Source organism: Portunus trituberculatus, chromosome 42, assembly GCF_017591435.1.
Source record: "Portunus trituberculatus isolate SZX2019 chromosome 42, ASM1759143v1, whole genome shotgun sequence".
Lineage (NCBI taxonomy): Eukaryota > Metazoa > Arthropoda > Malacostraca > Decapoda > Portunidae > Portunus > Portunus trituberculatus.
In genome coordinates this window covers 8,926,244-8,938,337 of record NC_059296.1, presented here as the reverse complement: position 1 = coordinate 8,938,337, position 12,094 = coordinate 8,926,244, and the positions used below count along the sequence as shown (strand labels likewise).

Genomic DNA, 12,094 nt, shown 5'->3' with positions numbered 1-12,094 from the left:
CGTGTGTGTGTGTGTGTGTGTGTACTGTACCTTTATTTACCTTTTTCTTCTGGTAGGTGGCGTCCCCGCCTCGATGAAACAAGCTGTTCAAACTATCACTTCCTCATTTAAGTATTATGAGCATTGGCAATATTATTCACGCGTCATGCCTGTAGGCCTACGGGCTTCATAATTAGTGCAGGAAAATGTGGATACGTTGGTTTGGCTGGTTAAAGAATTATGTCTTGACACTTCAGTAATGTGACAGCTGGAAATATTATGCACCGTAACTATATGCCATGTCCTCACAATGATGATGATAATGATGATGATGATGATAATAATAATAATAATAATAATAATAATAATAATAATAATAATAATAATAATAATAATAATACTACTAATAATAATAATAATAATAATAATAGTAATAATAATCATAATAATAATATTTATATTAATAATAACAATAATAATATCAATAATAGTAATGATAATAATGTTAATAATGATAATGATAATGATAATAATAACAATGGTAACAACTATAACAATGATGATGTTGATAATAATAATAATAATAATAATAATAATGTGTGTGTGTGTGTGTGTGTGTGTGTGTAAGTAGATAGGTAGATAGATAGGTGCATAGATAGATGGATAGATAGATAGATAGATAGACATAAAGCTATGTAAAGGAGTGTCATTCATGTGAGTGAGGAGGTTTGAGACCTACGAGGGCTACCATCGGCTTAGACTACAGGTATCAATGCTCATATATAACGATACTCACCGAGAATGGTTAGTCAGTTATTAAGTGTCTTTATTGCAAACAAGGGAGGGAGGAGGAGGGGGGAAGTAGGAGGAGGAGTATGAAGAGGAGGTGAAGCGGAAAGCAGTGAGACACAAGGAAACGCTTTCTTTTGTCGGCGGTGTGCAGGTAAGACGTGTGTGCGCCAAGAAGTGTGTCTGCCCACTGCCTTGTCACGAGTTTGGTTAACGTTGTAAGGATTTGTGTTGGTCTGGTGTCATCCTCTCGTGGAGTTGTTGTTGTTATAGGTCGGGAAGGTATGTTAGACACTGTATACTGTGGTGCTGATGTTGGTGTGTGCGTGTGTGCATGTGTAGTTTAGGACGTTTACCTATTTCTCATGAACAGGAGTATTTGAAAGTTCCATTTTGTTTTAAAGGATAGGATGTATTGCCTGACATATCGTAGAACTGTGTATATAGTGTAGTTCTTAGCATCAGTTTGCTATTTGATAAAAGTTAATCCGTATTGGAAGTTGCCATTCCGTCGTGAAATAATGCGGTAGTGTTTTATTAATGGAGAGCGCCTCGTAATATCTCTGTTGAGCGCAGCACATGCTCACAACTCTGCTGTAAGCGTGTCCGCGATAGGGCTTGTGTATTGATAGCAAGGCTGAAAGGTGCTATTAGTGCCTCTTATGGGCTTCCCTTAATGTATTTCGGCCTCTTTACTGAGCGGTGGCGAAGATGTAAGCCAAGCTCTGTCATGAACCTTGGTTTGAGCTGCGAGTAGGAATTTTCGTAGGTTTCCATTTTCCTCAGTGTCTCGTTGTGTTCAGATTTAGTTGTATATCTTGTAAGCTTCTGAGTTCGTTGCTACTATATAGAGTACTGTGTGCGCGTGGTGTATGTGTGGTGTTTGTGTAATGATCCGAAAAGTAATTAATGCTACCTGAAGAGTTTTGAACCTCTTGTATTCGATACTTGTTTCGAGCGCGTGATAGGTGTATCGCAGTTACGTGGGAGCTTCGTTCCTACTCGACATGAAGGGAGCCTGAACATCGGTCTACTATTACCCAGCTGCCTTCCGTGCCTACCATGTTTACGTTCCAGTCTCACTCGGGCCGGAATCCGTCATCTCGCTAAGTATCTTAATTTAGAAATATCTGTGCATTTAGAAGTGTTAATGTAAAACTGTGATTGTAGAATTTGGTGAAATGGAAGAAGTAGGCTCACATACGGGTTTTCACCAGAGGAAGTGTGGGAAGGAAAACCCATAGTGCCAAACATATAGTCAGAGGTAAGTGTAGGGTAAGGGCTCTCTCATTGCTCAGGTCAGTTTGACCCTCCTTGGATAAATTCGGGTTGTTAGGAGTATGATTGTTCAATTATCCCAGATTGTCACTATCTGGTGCCGTAAGTGTAAAAACAATAGAGTATTAAGTTTCTTCGTGTTATGGTGCTCATGCTAGATACAGCACAACACGCTAGTTCCGAATCATTATACACAGTTGCATTTAATTTGATCCTAGTCACTCTGATGATTATGCTGTGCAATTTGTCCATTATACTGTGCAATTTGTCCCCATGTCCTGGAAAAGGTCTTAGATCTGTATAAAGAATGACAATAACACAACAGGTGAATGTTTGTTTGATTTAACTTTCTTTGCAGAAGTGTATACAAAGGAGAAGGTCGGGTCATTCCAGCCACTCCCTAAACATGGGGCAAACATGTCTCGGGCGTCAGTCAGGAGATGCAGCACGGCCCGCCGCGAGTCTGGCACCACATCGGTTTCACTCAAACTAACTCCTCAGCCACAGCGGTGCTCGAGTCCAACCTGTACCCGCCCAAGCGTCTGCAACTCCCCGGCATCCTGCTGCTGCTCCTCCTCATCGGTGTCCTTGTGAAAGCAGTCCCATCTCAAGGTCTGTCTCTTCAGAAGACCGTGGAGGCGTGCTGTCCGGTATAGGTAGGGGCTGGGCCGTTTCAACACGTTCATTGGAGTCGTATGGAGGCGTAGGTTATCAGGATGTGTTCGGTCTTGGTGTTAAAGGTAATGTAACGAGGGTTATTAAAGCAAAACCCATCCATAAGGTTCGTAGCCAGAGAAGAGTGCGAAATGCCAGTAAATTTTTAAAGTGAGGTTTGTTGATAACTACTACAAATTAGTGTTCCTTAGTGGTAGGTAAATGGAATGCACGTGTCATTAAACAGGGCGTACCCACCCCATACAATACCATACCACACCAAACCTAGCCTACATTTGAGGACAAGATTGTTCATGATTAAAATCTAAAGAGGGCGCACCCACCCACACACACTACATTTGAGGACAAGGTTGTTAATGATTAAAATCTAAAAGGTAAAATTATATCTATTACAGATCCTGCCACTACTGAAGAGAACCAAACCAGCGTGTCTTAACCTCCCAACCTGCGATAGGAAACCGAGTCGTCTTCCACTGGAAGACGCTAACCGTCTCGCTGCACATTGCATGGAGGAATTGGACTCTGCCTCGCACCATCTGACTACCACGCTAACGGTCTCGCTGCACATTGCATGGAGGAATTGGACTCTGCCTCGCACCATCTGACTACCACGCTAACGGTCTCGCTGCACATTGCATGGAGGAATTGGACTCTGCCTCGCACCATCTGACTACCACGCTAACGGTCTCGCTGCACATTGCATGGAGGAATTGGACTCTGCCTCGCACCATCTGACTACCTCGCTTCTAACGGTCTAACCTAACCAATACATGTTGTCGATCACTCTTGTAATGTTATTTATTCCTTCCATTTAATGTACATGTTGTCGATCACTCTTGTAAATGTTGTTCATTCATTCCATTTTATGTTAATGTACCCACTTAACTGGTTAAGTATTAATAAATCATAAAATTGATATTGATTCTTTAGATTTTTTTTTCGGAGTACTTATGAAAAACAACCTACCCTAACCCTATTAGTCCCGTCTGTTCAAATAAGAACTGAATAAATCTTAAATTGAAACTGAAGTATCCTAGGAATTGAAAGAAGCCTGAGGATGATGCTCTCAATGGGCCCAAACTCGGCCAAAATATCAGTTAGATAGCTGCAAAACAACCTTAAAACTAAAGTGAAAACAGTACTGAAAAATCCCTGCAAAGCTTGCCAAAAAATATTCCGTACCAGAATGGTGAGAAAAATGCTGAAAAATCTTTCAAAACTACCCCAAAACGGCTGAAAAATCTTGCAAAATCCCAAAATCTTTTTGCAAATCCGCCAAAACGCTGAAAATTCATGCAAAACTCCCCAAAATCCCTGCAAATCTGCCCAAAATGCTAAAAAATCAGCTGCAAAACTGCCAAAACTGCCCCAAAAATTGTGTTAAGTCATAAATACTCCGAAGAGTCTCCGGATCAAGTGCAGATGTATATTTGGGTTAAAAATACAATGAAGAGTCTCCCTTCCATCCCTTTTATTCAATCTACACAAAAATGTGTAAAGTTTCGGTAAACTCTACCGAAATTTTCGACTTAGAAAATTTTTAGAAAATGTCTACACAGTGGAATAACAATTTGTTTTTTACAGTGAAATAACAATGGAATAACAATTTGTTTTTTTACACAGTGGAATAACAATTTGTACGTTTTCAACTTGAGCCAATTACTCGGAAAATTTTTACAGTGGAATAGCAGTTGTACATTTTCAACTTGAGACAATTACTCTGGGAATATTTTTTTTCAAAAACCGAAATTTTTACAGGGGAATATCAATATTTGTACAATTTAATCAAGTATCATATTTCTCTGGGAATATTTCAACTTATAAAAAATATTTCAAAAGTATTAGAGAAACAAAAATGAGCATAATTACAAGAGCGATCATGAGGCCTGAACATACATGGCAGCAGTCCCTGTATGAACAGGTCTACCTCATTGCACCTATCATTGCCAAAGAAACCAATACAAGAACATAAAAGCTGTGTTTTGAGATCATTTTCATTGCAAAATTCTAGGAAAAACTATCAACTCTAAACTTATTTTTTAAGCATTTCATAATGTCATTGCTCTCAGACAGCATGTTGTCCCTTGCAACACTATATTATCACCATAAATAAAAAAAATAAATAAATAAAAAAAAACAGACCATCATTCTGGGACCGCATTCTACACAATTAGCATCAAGTCTCACTGAATGCCTGACTGTCACGACCATTGTTTTAGACTCATTATTTGCCAATTTTATAAATAGTTCATTGACATAATTTTCTACAATTTAAATTATTTTTACTACTTTGGGAATAGTTACACTGTATATCCAAACAAAAGAAACATGACAAACAGAAGATTACGCCCGATGCACACACGACACACATGCAGGCCACGTGGGGCAAGGTTTTTTTGTGGGCACACTTGCCCACAAAGTTACACACACACACACACACACACACACACACACACACACACACACACACACCTTGCAGTGTTGACTAAAATTCCATCTGTAGGAAGTGCAGTGTCTGTTCAATCTAGACTTTTTAAGACTGACATAACCAGATCATGTTAATAAACAAAGACCTTTAAACAAATTCTCATAATGCAAGATCTCTTATGAGTCACTTTTTATACATTACAAATTCCATAAACCGTTACTCCTTGTAGCTAAATATACGCTTACATATAATGAAGTGATCTGATGCACAAAGGTTAACACAATGTCAAGTCATGAAATCTATGAATATGAATGATGACATAATCCTTTGGTTAAAACTGTGTGTACTACTTTCCATAAAAAAGAAAGCATGAACCAATGACGCTGTGAATGTTGAAGCACTCTCCATCCTTGCCCCTCTCTGCCTTGCACTCTGCACACACGATTATGAAAGCAGTGTGCAGTGTGCCGCTGGACCTTCAAAAGCCTGCAACAAAAAAGAAAGGAGTCAACAAAACTTCATGTTTAACAATCATTTACTTTCATGTCATCTTATTAATCTGAAATTGTCAAAACTGCTCACTTGTAATCACATTTGTGGCACAGGAAGGTACAGTGGAGACTCAATACTCCAACGTCTTAATAGTCCAACTTTTCAATACTCAAACGCAAAAGTTCGATTTAATACTTGAAAAAAAATCTGATAATCGAACGTCCACACGTGTAGTTGTAAACAAAGGATCCCTGGTCTCTCCTCTACCCCCCCCCCTTCAGCCAGTTGTGTTGCCGCGGTCGTCAGAATAACTTTTTTTTTTTTTTCTTATCTATAAACTTACATTACCAAAGGTTTATTAGTGGTGAAAATATCTGGTAATCCAATGGCCCCACACATGGTTGTAAAGAAAGCTCTAGCCTCTTCCTCCCCGCCGCCGCCATTATCCCGTTCTGATACCGGTATTCCGTTACTGGTGCGCAGCTCTTGTCCTGCCACAGTCGTGAGAAAAAACACATTCTTCTGCGTTCTGTCGGTAGCTTTTCATTTAGAAACTTATAATGGCACCAAAGATGCTTATTATAAGGAATCTAGTAAGAGTGCAAGTGTTAGTGAGCCACGTACAGCCCTCTAATGGGTTCACAGGAAACACAACAGACCTTCGACGAATAATAGCTCCTCCCCCCAAAATTAAAGCAAAATAATAACTCACCCCCCCCAAACAAAAAAATGAGAAAGAAGAGAGACAATAAATGGAGGAAGTGGGGTTAAAACAGGAGAAAAAGAAAAATGGATAATAAATGGAGGAAATGGAAATAAAACAGCATAGAAAGGAATAACAAAGAATAACATGATAGGAAGAAAAATGGATAACGAATAGAGGAATAGGGGGATATGGGAATGAAAATATGATAATGAATAACGAAATAGAAGGAAATTATAATAAATCCACGGAAAGGAAGAAAAATGCAAAACGGGCAAGGAAAAGAGGATTCACTATTCCTTATTCCCTTATTCGTTATCCTCGTCCCTTGTCCGTTATCCAGTTTTCGTTCTATCCGCTGTTTTATTATATATTTCCTCCTATTTTCTTATTCATTAATATATTTTCATTCCCATTTCCTCCTACTCCTTTAATCGTTATCTATTTTTCTTTCTATCTCTCGTGTTATTCCTTTGTTATTCCTCTGTATTCTGTTTTATTTCCATTTCCTTCATTTATTATCCATTTTTCGTTCTTTCTCATGTTTTAATCCCACTTCCTCCATTTCTCTCTCTCTCTCTCTCTCTCTCTCTCTCTCTCTCTCTCTCTCTCTCTCTCTCAACAAAGACAGCGAGTGACAAACATTGAGTGCAATAATGTTCAAGCAAAGTCAACAGATAACTTTTCACTGAGATGGGTGTGATGTGCAAGGATTTAAATATAGGTATACTGACAGTATTGTAATTCTCAAGATGTATAGTCCTGTATCCAAACCATTTCAGGCCATGATTAATGTAATTCATGATTGACTATACTGTTAACTATGTAATTTTTAATGATATGCATACAAATTATGGTCTAACAGATCCCAAAGAATACAAATTTCTCAACTCTTGTAATGAACTACCACTGCTTCTTGATATGGTTTTTGTAAGACAGTGATTTCCAAACAAATGAGTGTTTGATAAGAAGTCCTGGGTTAGTGTGAAGTGGGGTGCTTGTGAAATTCTCTGTCTACATCCCTACATACATCTTTGTGGTTTTGTTTTAAACCTGCTTATACAGGCTAGTATCTACCTTGTGACTGGCTTTTCTTTGCATACTTTGACAGCCTTCTGTCTGTTGGCAGTTCACTTTTCACTTCCTATTCTCCATTAACTCATGCACATATTTGGTCTTTAATAGGCTTGGATGATGAGCTCACTAAAGAAAATATTTATTACCATGAAATAAACAGTGTAACTTAACTGACAAACGAAAACAAACTTCATAAAACAGCTAGGTGGCGAGCTTTCTGGATCCACTACGTTCTCCCACCTCGCGATTTTAAGGCGATCCTTCACTATTATAAAAAAAAAAAATAATAAATAAATAAATAAATAAATAAATAAATAAATATATATATATATATATATATATATATATATATATATATATATATATATATATATATATATATATATATATATATATATATATATATATATATATATATATATATATATATATATATATATATATATATATATATATATATATATATATATATATATATATATATATATATATATATATATATATATATATATATATATATATATATATATATATATATATATATATATATATATATATATATATATATATATATATATATATTAGTAACTTACGTGGAAACATAACTATCGGTTTTCCAAGATTAAAAATATTTCTTGATGATTTTAGTTCATACTATTCGTTGGTCACTCCAGCTTACGAAAATTATAAGATATTTCTTCGAAGGTCATGTGGAAGACACCGGGGCACCCATTGATCAAAAAGTTATTGTACCATGGGGACACCCATGCCTTCCCTTCGACCTTCCCTCTGCTCTTCGTTCCAATAATGACAGCGACTCTTGGTACCACATTCATTACCTTCCCTTCTACCCTCGACCTCGGGCCTTAATATCTCTCTCTCTCTCTCTCTCTCTCTCTCTCTCTCTCTCTCTCTCTCTCTCTGTCTGTCTGTCTGTCTGTCTGTCTGCACCCACTCTGAACGGGACCTACGATATTGATACCTCAGGGAGCAGCTAGACAAATATAAGCTACCTTAGAAATACACAGACTGAGACCGAGGAAAAATGTAATACGGCCAAATTACAACTAGAATAAAGACTTTTAGACGGTGTTTGGGTCAATCTTGGTAAAGACAGGCTGGCTGAAAGATGAGTACCATAGTAAACATTGATACGAGTCAAGGAAAGTGCCGTTATCATTAATTTCACATAGTAAAACAAGAGGAGTGCAACACTTACACATCTTACTTATTACAGAATAGAAAACAGTTTACACCTAAAAAAAAAAAAAAGGCGTTGAAACTTAATAGCAAGAAGTTTATTACTCTTAAGGCGGGTTCATACGTGCCAATTTTCAACTGAAATTTTACGAACGTAGAGTTTCCTATTCATCCCTTCTAGTCGGAAAGTGTCACACCTGGAAAGCATCGACTAGATGGAGCCTTGGCGGGAAGTGAATGTAAACAAACAGCTACCCGCCAAGATGTCTTCTTCCAGTGACGATGCTGAAGCAGTGGGGGTACTTGTGGAAGAGTCAACAGAAAAGAAAATGCGTGTGGTTACGTCCCTGACTAAGTAGAAAGAAAGAAAGAGTGTCTACCACACTCTAAATTAGCCTACATTTTTCATAAGAAAATGATTAATCTTAAGAAGACTGTGCACAATTGCGATCAAATTAAATCCTGACAAGTTTTCGATCTTCATCCCCAACAACACCCTGCATTGAGGGAAATAGTTCGTGTAGAGTGGCAACTATTTATGCAAATGTGTTATTTTTCTTCACCAGCTCTAACATCATCATCTCTATATATGGAGCCAACATTTTCAAAACTTACTCCGTGCCGTCATGACGTAAATTAAGTCACAAAACGACTAACTTGCTTTGCGACGGCTTTTACCAGTTGCTAGGCACCAATTTTGAGTCGAAAACTCTAAGTACGTAAAAATTTCAGTCGCAAATTGGCACGTGTGAACCCGCCTTTACTCGTCGTCTAAAGACGCGTACACACTTCTTGCATTTCCACGGATCGCATCATCGTTGCGTAGCAGTGTGGACGGGAGAGAATTGCACAATTGCCTGTCAAAATATGATACAAACATACGGAACAGGCTCGATCCGCCATTTGTCGGTCTTTTGCCGTCACATCAAAGGAATGATACCCAACTCACCAATCTTCGTGTGGACGGGAAGCGTGGCATCGTCCCATTCATTGCACGTTCAGTATTGTCGTTGACGGTCACGCTTTTTTTTTTTTTTTTTTTTCTTTTGCAATTTTCAACCTAATCACACACAATAGAAACTCAAAATCAGTTGGGTGCATCCTTGTAAAGTTTTTATACAGCCCACTCAAATGGTGGAATTTTAAGTCAGCCAACATAATTGTTCCATTGCACATCTCCCTACTTGCATTGAGTTTAGACACCCAACAACGCCGTGACTTTTTTTTCCTTTTGCTGACTTAATGTTCATGAATAAGAATATACTTGGCTGCAGCCAACTGCACATTTGCACTCATGGCTACGGTCAGGAAGAAACTGAATGACACTGTTGCACTACGGAACGACGATGCAACACACGGATACGCAACAAGTGTGTACAGTACCCTGTTACACTGTATCGTATCACTGGGTGATACGCAACGATGAAACGGTACGTGGAAGTGCAACAAGTGTGTACGCGCCTTTATACCGCTCAGCCTCTCTCTCTCTCTCTCTCTCTCTCTCTCTCTCTCTCTCTCTCTCTCTAATAAGACGCCTTGAACCTTTGAATTTTCGACTAGTGATAAAAGAGAACAAAATAACAAATAAATAAATAGATAAAATAAATAAATATCAATGTGAACAGAACAATAATGATACTTTGTGCAAAAAAAAAAAAAAAAAAAAAGAATGATTAGAGAGACATGAACAAGCAAACACATCAATAGAGTATTTGATTGATTGAAAATTGTATAAACAAATGAATGAGCTGTTGGACAAACACGTACTTATGAATCAACAAACAAACAAATAGATAAGGAAGTAAATGAGAAGGATACAATAAGTTCACATTTCAAGATACGATCACTCAACACCACCCGACCAGTACTGCCAACACCATAAATTAACTCTTCTCACTCGCTCCCACATTTTGATACACCGATAATAATATATAGATATGTGTGTATATATACTTCTTTTTTATACTACTAAATGATTATACACTTTACAGTTGGCTTTACGAACTATCCTTATATTATTATTGTTATTAGTATTGTCACGTCTTATATAATACTACAGGGCTGAAGATTACAACGCCTCTAGTCAAAAAATACATAATTGTCGTACTCAAACCCCACTCATCCGAAGCACACGAGTTATTAAAGATTGTTCTGGTCACAATAGCAATAACAATAACAACAACAATAGCAAATCTCTTACATAATATTTTCCTTCCCTTAACCCCTTCAGAAGCATGACACGTTTCCACATTCATTCTGCTAACTATTTGGTGATTTCATATTGCCTCAGAAACTTGTGTGAGGATTAAAATAGTGAAGACTGGCTATTACTCTTCTGACCTCCATAGACCCTTCCTAATGTCAATAAAATAGTCTATTCGTTCACAAATCCAAGGGTAAAAATGTGCCTCAGTATTGAAGGGATTAATAAATTTCTCTCTCTCTCTCTCTCTCTCTCTCTCTCTCTGATTGTATTTACATACTGTCCGACAATGTTAGATAAAGGAAACTTTTTCAATCCCCCTCCGCTAAAAAAAAAAAAAATATATATATATATATATATATATATATATATATATATATATATATATATATATATATATATATATATATAGGTATTGCCAGCATTTTTAAGGAAATACCGGTATATCGGTATTATGTTTTCGTATCGAATCGAAACGCATCAGTATGTTTCAGAACACCGACTTTTTTGTCGATCCCGCACATCCCTACTGCAGTGGCGACAGTGAGCATACGTTACGGGTTTTTTTCCCCAGGAATTTGCACTATAACTTTTTTTTTTTTTTTTTTCCACTATCATTTATGTAATCCCTATCACCAACATCTGTCTAATCCAGTTATGGGACACGCATATGTAAACATAACTATGTAGCTAAATTTGTGGTCAATACAAACTCTACTCAGTATTTGTAATATCGTAGAAACTCGCTTCACATGTTCAACTACTACACTTAACGAGGGTTCGGTAGTTTGCTGCGACTACCAGTCTAGTTAGCGGTCAACTTCAAGCAAGCATATCTTGTAATTTTGAACTGATATCAATATAACCTTGAACAAATATTGGTTTATCACCACCTAGTCCTAGTGTATTTCTACCTTGCCCCTTATGCAACACCACGTTTGCCAATGAGTGTAGTGCAATAGCGTTATTGGGTAGTTACAGATAGTTAAGATCACTCCACACCTTTCCTTACCATTCCACTCACTATGCCTAAACTCAGTGAACTTAACATACATCTTGGTGAACTATTTACCTCAATATAACTTCACATACATACATAAAGCAATCTTACCAAACCGGAGTATAGACTACCTCACGTCCTCTTTCCTCCACCACCTGTTCACAAGTAATGGCTTGATTGGCAGCACTGAGTTGCCAGAAGTCCCGATAAAATCCCGGAGATTAGTGAATGACCTAAAGCGCGGGAAACACAAAAAGTGGGAGCCAATTC

At 37.6% G+C, this 12,094-nt stretch overlaps 2 long non-coding RNA genes across 5 annotated transcripts; one reads left to right on the top strand and one right to left on the bottom strand.

Moving 5' to 3' along the window:
* The first annotated feature begins 898 nt into the window (after window positions 1–898).
* Window positions 899–3,637, top strand: LOC123517781. 4 transcript variants are annotated; one of them, XR_006678586.1, is made up of 3 exons: window positions 899–922; window positions 2,405–2,658; window positions 3,117–3,637. It is a non-coding gene; the product is annotated as an uncharacterized LOC123517781 (long non-coding RNA). The 4 variants fall into 4 exon arrangements; XR_006678585.1 differs by lacking the exon at window positions 899–922 and adding an exon at window positions 927–1,050; XR_006678587.1 differs by lacking the exon at window positions 899–922 and adding an exon at window positions 963–986.
* A 538-nt stretch (window positions 3,638–4,175) lies between these two features.
* On the bottom strand, window positions 4,176–12,070 carry LOC123517333. The gene is made up of 2 exons (XR_006678444.1): window positions 11,936–12,070; window positions 4,176–5,635 (listed from the first exon to the last, which is right to left on the bottom strand). It is a non-coding gene; the product is annotated as an uncharacterized LOC123517333 (long non-coding RNA).
* Between the last annotated feature and the right edge of the window lie 24 nt (window positions 12,071–12,094).